This window comes from Tenrec ecaudatus, chromosome 1 (genome assembly GCF_050624435.1).
Source record: "Tenrec ecaudatus isolate mTenEca1 chromosome 1, mTenEca1.hap1, whole genome shotgun sequence".
NCBI classification, from domain to species: domain Eukaryota; kingdom Metazoa; phylum Chordata; class Mammalia; order Afrosoricida; family Tenrecidae; genus Tenrec; species Tenrec ecaudatus.
The window spans coordinates 199,923,525-199,929,529 of record NC_134530.1 but is presented as its reverse complement, the minus strand read 5'-3'; the positions used below and the strand labels follow the sequence as shown (position 1 = coordinate 199,929,529).

The 6,005-nt window shown below is 41.8% G+C and overlaps 1 non-coding gene across 1 annotated transcript; it reads right to left on the bottom strand.

Annotated features, from left to right (window-relative positions):
- Positions 1 to 3,257: 3,257 nt before the first annotated feature.
- Positions 3,258 to 3,362, bottom strand: LOC142438282 (U6 spliceosomal RNA). Its single transcript, XR_012782687.1, has one exon. It is a non-coding gene; the product is annotated as a U6 spliceosomal RNA (small nuclear RNA).
- Between the last annotated feature and the right edge of the window lie 2,643 nt (positions 3,363 to 6,005).

Here is a 6,005-nt window from a genome sequence, read left to right as displayed (position 1 = left end):
AAATTTCTGTTTTGTTTTTTATAATACACATGATAAATCATAACTTTGGTACCTAAACATAATTTATGAGTAAATAAATATAAAACATTAGGACTACAGCGACAAGATGTTTTTCTTGACAGAGATGACAAAAAAAGAAGAGAAACCACTGGTTAAGAACAATTGAGCAGCAATGGCTTTCATGAGCTATGCACCCCATCAAATCTTCAATTCACCTTTGACGTTTCTCAAAATGTAGTGTGTACAAGTATAGCGAAGATGAAACATACAACTTTCCTCGAATTCTTTGGTGCTTCCTCCCCTCAACTATCATGATCCCAATTCTACCTTACAAATCCAGCTAGATCAGAGGATGTACACTGGTACAGACAGGAACTAGAAACATGGGGAATCCAGGACAGATGAATCTCTGAGGACCACTAATGAGAGTAGTGATACCAGGAGGGCCAAAGGAAGGTGGAGTAGAAAGGATTCACTGATGACAAGATCTACCTATAACCCCCTCCCTGGGGGATGGGCAACAGAAAAGTGGGTGAAGGGAGACGTTGGACTGTGTAAGACATGGCAAAATAATAATTTATGAATTACCAAGTGTTCATGATGGAGGGGTGGCGGGGAGGGAGGGGAATAGTGAGAAGCTGATACCAAGGGCTCAAGTAGAAAGAAAATGTTTTGAGAATGATGATGGCAACAAATGTACAAACATGCTTGACACAATGGAGGGTGGATGGATTGTGATAAGAGTTGTATGAGCCCCCAATAAAATTATTTTTAAAAGAAAAAACCATTTAGTGTGCACAATAGTCATTTGAATGACTTTTAAGAGTGCAGTTTGCAGGACCTCCACACCCAGATATACTGACTCGGTAGTTCTATTGTAAAATCCAGGAATTTTTATGTTCTAACAAAGCCAGGTCATTCCGCTGCTACAAGTGTTTTCAAAAGACACAGTGTCTTACAAAAACTACAGTGAACTGGAGAACTTCCACCGCCCTCCATAACCTTTGCCTTTCTAAAGTCGCACAGTATGAGTATGAGTAGTGGACTTTGAGAACTGAAAGGATCCGTATCCTCCCAGGGAGCTCACATGTTTAACACTTTGAAGAAAATATACAGTGAGAAGGACAATGGTAATGACATCAAAAGAAATACTGTGATGATTACTAGAAGTAGGAAGGGAAGGGAAATTGCTGGCTAGGGAGTAGGCATGTGTTAACTTGGAAGGAAAAGGCAAGATACAATAAGGGGGGATAGGAATCAGCCAACAAATGATGAGGGCAGGAGAATACACTGGGCGAAGTGCAAGAGTTTAAGGCAATGGAGCTAAATATTGTCATATGCACAATCTTCAGCAACGGTGACATGTGGATAGATGCATGGGTAGATAGAAAAGCTGTACAGATACGGGAGGCACAGTGCGAGTATGTCGTATATACCCTCTGTGTATACATATATATATAGACACAGAGGATATTTTTGTGTGTGTGCATGATGTAAATACGGTGGTGCATATAGGGCCAGTATTAAAAAAACTTCTTTGACATAAGCAAACATCTTGAGAGAATGAGTCATATGCCAATTGGGTCAATTGGCAAAGTAGAACCCACACAGACACAAAAAATGTTCTATATCCTACTTTAGTAAAAAGCAACTGAAGTCTTAAACGCTCATGAGTGTCCATCTACTATGCAACCAATCGCCTCTCTGTGTCCAGAGTGATTAAAATCAAAACCATTAGTCATATGGAGTAGCAGACCACACAAACAACTCTCTCCCCGACCCTGAGCTCAGAAGAACTAGACGACGTCTGGCTACCGCTACCAACTACTCAGAACAGATCGCTGTAGAAGATCCTGAATAGCGTGGAAGAAAACTATAGAACAAAACTCAAAATCATAACACAAAAGACCAAACGTACTGGTGAAGATAGAGGCTGGGTGGAACCAGTGAGACTCTGGTCTTTAGTCACCTTTACGTGAGGAACTTAACTCACTCTGGTGGCTCAATTCAGCCAAATGACAGACAAGTCTCTAGGGGACCAATAAAATGGAAACCTTAGAAAAATCAACCATTGGAGAGAAAAATGAAGCATTTCCTGAGGAACGAAGTTCAGAGAAGGAGGAACAGAAACAGGAAACACAGGGAGGAAATAGGACAAGTAATGTTACCTTCTGAGGATTGTAATCAGTGACATTGAACAAAATGTATAGGAATTCTTAGTGGAAAACTGATGTGCTCTGTAACATTTTGACCAACTTGCAACAAAGTTTTTGGCTTTGCTTTTTATTTAAAAGTTTTTACAATAATAAAAAGAATAATGGTGATGAGAACATTTTCTATTCTTTATAGAGTATCCCTTAATATATAGTAGTCTAGTCATCATAATAATCCTATAGGGTTGCTATCGGCAACCTCATTTCACAGAGGAGAGGATGGGTCTCAGGGAGGTTACCTAGATTTTCAGTGTATTCTCCTAAAAGCTTCTGGTTGCAGAAAAATCCCTGATTAGGACTTTTCAGAAACCCATTTTCCCACTAATGTGTGAACGAGTTAGGGATGTGATCTGGATCCTGCTTGTCATTGAGATTCACATCATTCAGAGCTGGCTGAGAAACAGGTTCTCATCATGACCAACTACTATCCTATCCCCATTTATAATGAGCTTGGGAAGTCCCAAGGTTGCTTATCTATACTCCATTGTGATAATCCACCCACAATGAAAGTTAATTAAGGATCAGGACACTTTTAAGTAAACCATTCCCAAGTACTTAACAGAAATTTTCACTTCCATGCCCTCAACTCCATTTGCAAAATGAGACGTTTGGCAAATATTTATTCGAACTTTCTCTCTCAGAAAGAAAACAATTATTATTTACCACAGTCGTCACAGACACATGAAGGTCGTTTGTTTAGGCTTCAGCGTCAGAACAGTGGCGCCCACCATTCCCAACGCCTCTCCTTTCCTCGTTGCTGTGGAGAGCATGCGCGAGGGCAGCATTTCCGCATCTGCAGGGCAGCGACGGTGATGTCCTTCTGCAAGCCGTGCCCCCCTTATTCTCGCCCTCCTTTTCTGGATGAGGATTCTTCCCGCATTGCCTCTAGCTCACCCTGCCCGCTCCTTTGAATTTCCTTTGCTCTCCTGGGAATACATACTGCCTTCCCTTCACTCAAGTTAATACTTGTCATCCTCCATCGTATTGTTCCATCTTCCCTACCCCCTCCTTCTCTCCCTCCCTTGGTAACCTCGAAAGGAAAAAGTATATATGGAATGCTTCTCAAATTTTGGTGTCATTCTTACACAGAAGTCATGCGAATATTCTCTGTGTCACTTCAGTTTCTGTCTCTGTGCTGCCAGAGCCAGCGGAAAGCCAACACTGTTATACAACATCTTGAGAAAACTGGGCTCTCACCACCCAACTAAAGCACTCACCCTCAGAAACCGCGTGAGATACTCTGTCTGCTACTCAGCTAGTAACTATCGCATGATCCAAAATACTTTAAAAATCTACTGAGTCACTATAAGTGACAGAGATTTGGAAATAACAAATACTGAAGTGTGAAAGGAGAATAATGCTGGCAATGTTGGCTAAGGTCATGTATCAACTTGGCTGGCCATGAGTCTCAGTGGTTTTGCAGTTAAGTAACTATTTAAATAGGCAGTCAAATAATACTAAAAGTTGGAAATTAGGTAATAATAAAATCTGGAAATTGTGTAATGATATAATTTGGCAGTTACGAAACAATGTAGGCATCTGCCATTTTGTGATCTGATGTGGTCATTCTCTAGTTTCATACTACCAACATGCAAACAATGTAACAACACGGTCTTCGTAATCTAATCATGTGGAGTACAAGAGAAAGAGTAAAAAGGGTGACAACATGAGCTAACTATGTAAGTGAGGAGTATATGTAAATGATTGTATGTTAACTTAAACATACAAATACATAACAACCCAGCCAAGGCTCACCTCTGAGACAGAGTACCCAGTTCACACCTTCAGAGATTAGTCCGAGCAGAGAACGTGGCCTGAGCATAAAAACAGTATTGTATAATTGTGCTTGATTGACGCCTATTTCTGTAGCAAGAGACCTAGTAGTGTTAGAGCTACACAGACGCCCATGAACCACAAGGTCTGCAGTTTGAAACCACCAGCTGCTCCTCAGGAGGAACATGAGGCTGTCTGCTCCTGCAAGGGCTTAAAATCTTTTCCCGTAACACAGTTTCAACTAAAGCCTTTTAAAAGACGCTGCTACTGTTAAGTGTTATAGAGACTGGTCCAACTCATAGCAACCTCATGGATAACAGAATAAAACATGACCCAGTCCTATGCCCTCCTCAGGATTGACTTTGTGTTTGAGCCCATTGTGTTAAGCTGCTTTGCCTAGAGAAACAAAACTACTGACAATCATATATGTATAAGTAAGAGCTATATATCCATAAATAATCGCATATCAGGAAAAGCTCCAAGGCCAGTCTGTGGTCCAATGCTAGCAGGAGCCCTCTGTAGACTCATGCTTCAGGCTGATGTCACAGAAAGATGAAGTGAGATGCATGAAAATCACAGGCCAGCGGGTGCAGTCACATGGATCTAACATCAGTGGAAATGTGGCAGGCTGCCAACAGCTCTCAGGGTTGGGTAATCCACATGTAGCTTCTCCTAGAGGCAAGCACAGAGTCCCAGCAAGCAAGAAGAAAGAGTCCCTAGTGTCTCACTTATAAAAATGCCACACCTCCCAAGAGGTATCGTCAGGCTCTGACGTGATGGACAATCTGGACTCCATTCCTGCACAATGCAAGTTGACATGAATCTATCACACTATTGCCGCAGCCACTGTGCCAATCCAAAGCCTGCCTCTTTTTCACTACCCCTCTACTAGACTAAGCATGATGTCCTTCTCTAGGGACTGGTCTCTCCTACAACATGTCTGAAGTACAGGATACAACATTCTCCATCCTCTCCCGTAAGGAGCATTCTGGCTGTACTTCTTCCAAGACAACTCTGCTTGTTTTTTTGGCAATCCATGGCACATAAAGATACCAAATTAAAACCAGAATCGTGAAAGCACAGACCCAGGGGGAACCTTATAAACTGCCTGGTACAAGCATATCGTTGCACAGATGAGGAAATCAAAGTCCGGAGGGGAAGCAGGTTTGGGCCACAGTTCCATAGCTCAGTGACTACAGAGCATCTATTGATCATTTCTTTGAAAAATGATCATGTATTTGCTTCACTTTGAAAGTCTTCGTTAATTTTTAACCTTAATGTGGTAGCTATATAATCATTTTGTCAATTTAAGAGGATTATGAGCAAAGGGGTAGAGTCTAGTCTGTCAATCGGGTCATAGCCAATGAGGCCTCTGTGTGGGCGTGGTCTTCTCCTGAGGATTCTGGGACCTCCTGTTTTTCCTCCTTGGAGGCAGGAGACATACTTTCTCTCTCGGCTCACTCCCTTGGAGACGCTCTACTGACAAGGCTGCCTCCCTGGGAGGCCTCCCTGAGGAGAAGCCATATGGACCTACCCTGATGCAACCTTGGGTGCTGGAGAAGCCATGTGGAGACCCCTGCTAGCACTGAGATGCTTACACTACTGGATCCACAAGACCTTCCACCCACTTGCCTGAGATCGTCCTGCATTCAGCATCAGTGCATGTGGTTTGTGAGTCTGAAGAGGACTTTATTGATTGGTATCAGACATATGGGCCAGTATTGGACTTATGGATTTAATCTGGACTGGGCTGGGATGTTTTCTCAATATTCAACTGCTTCTGTATATAAAGCTCTTTCTTATACACATATGAGTCTCTATGAATTTGTTTCTCTGGTCTACCCAGACTAATACACTTAGTTTGGGTGACAATTTTACTAATGCATTTTTCTACAGAAGTTACTCTACACAAAGCAGTCCTCAAAGAGCTTTATAACTTTATTGTACATGTTAAAAGTAAGCATTTTACAAGTGCAAATATTTAAAACGATTTACCAGTATTTGATGTTCATGCTTACC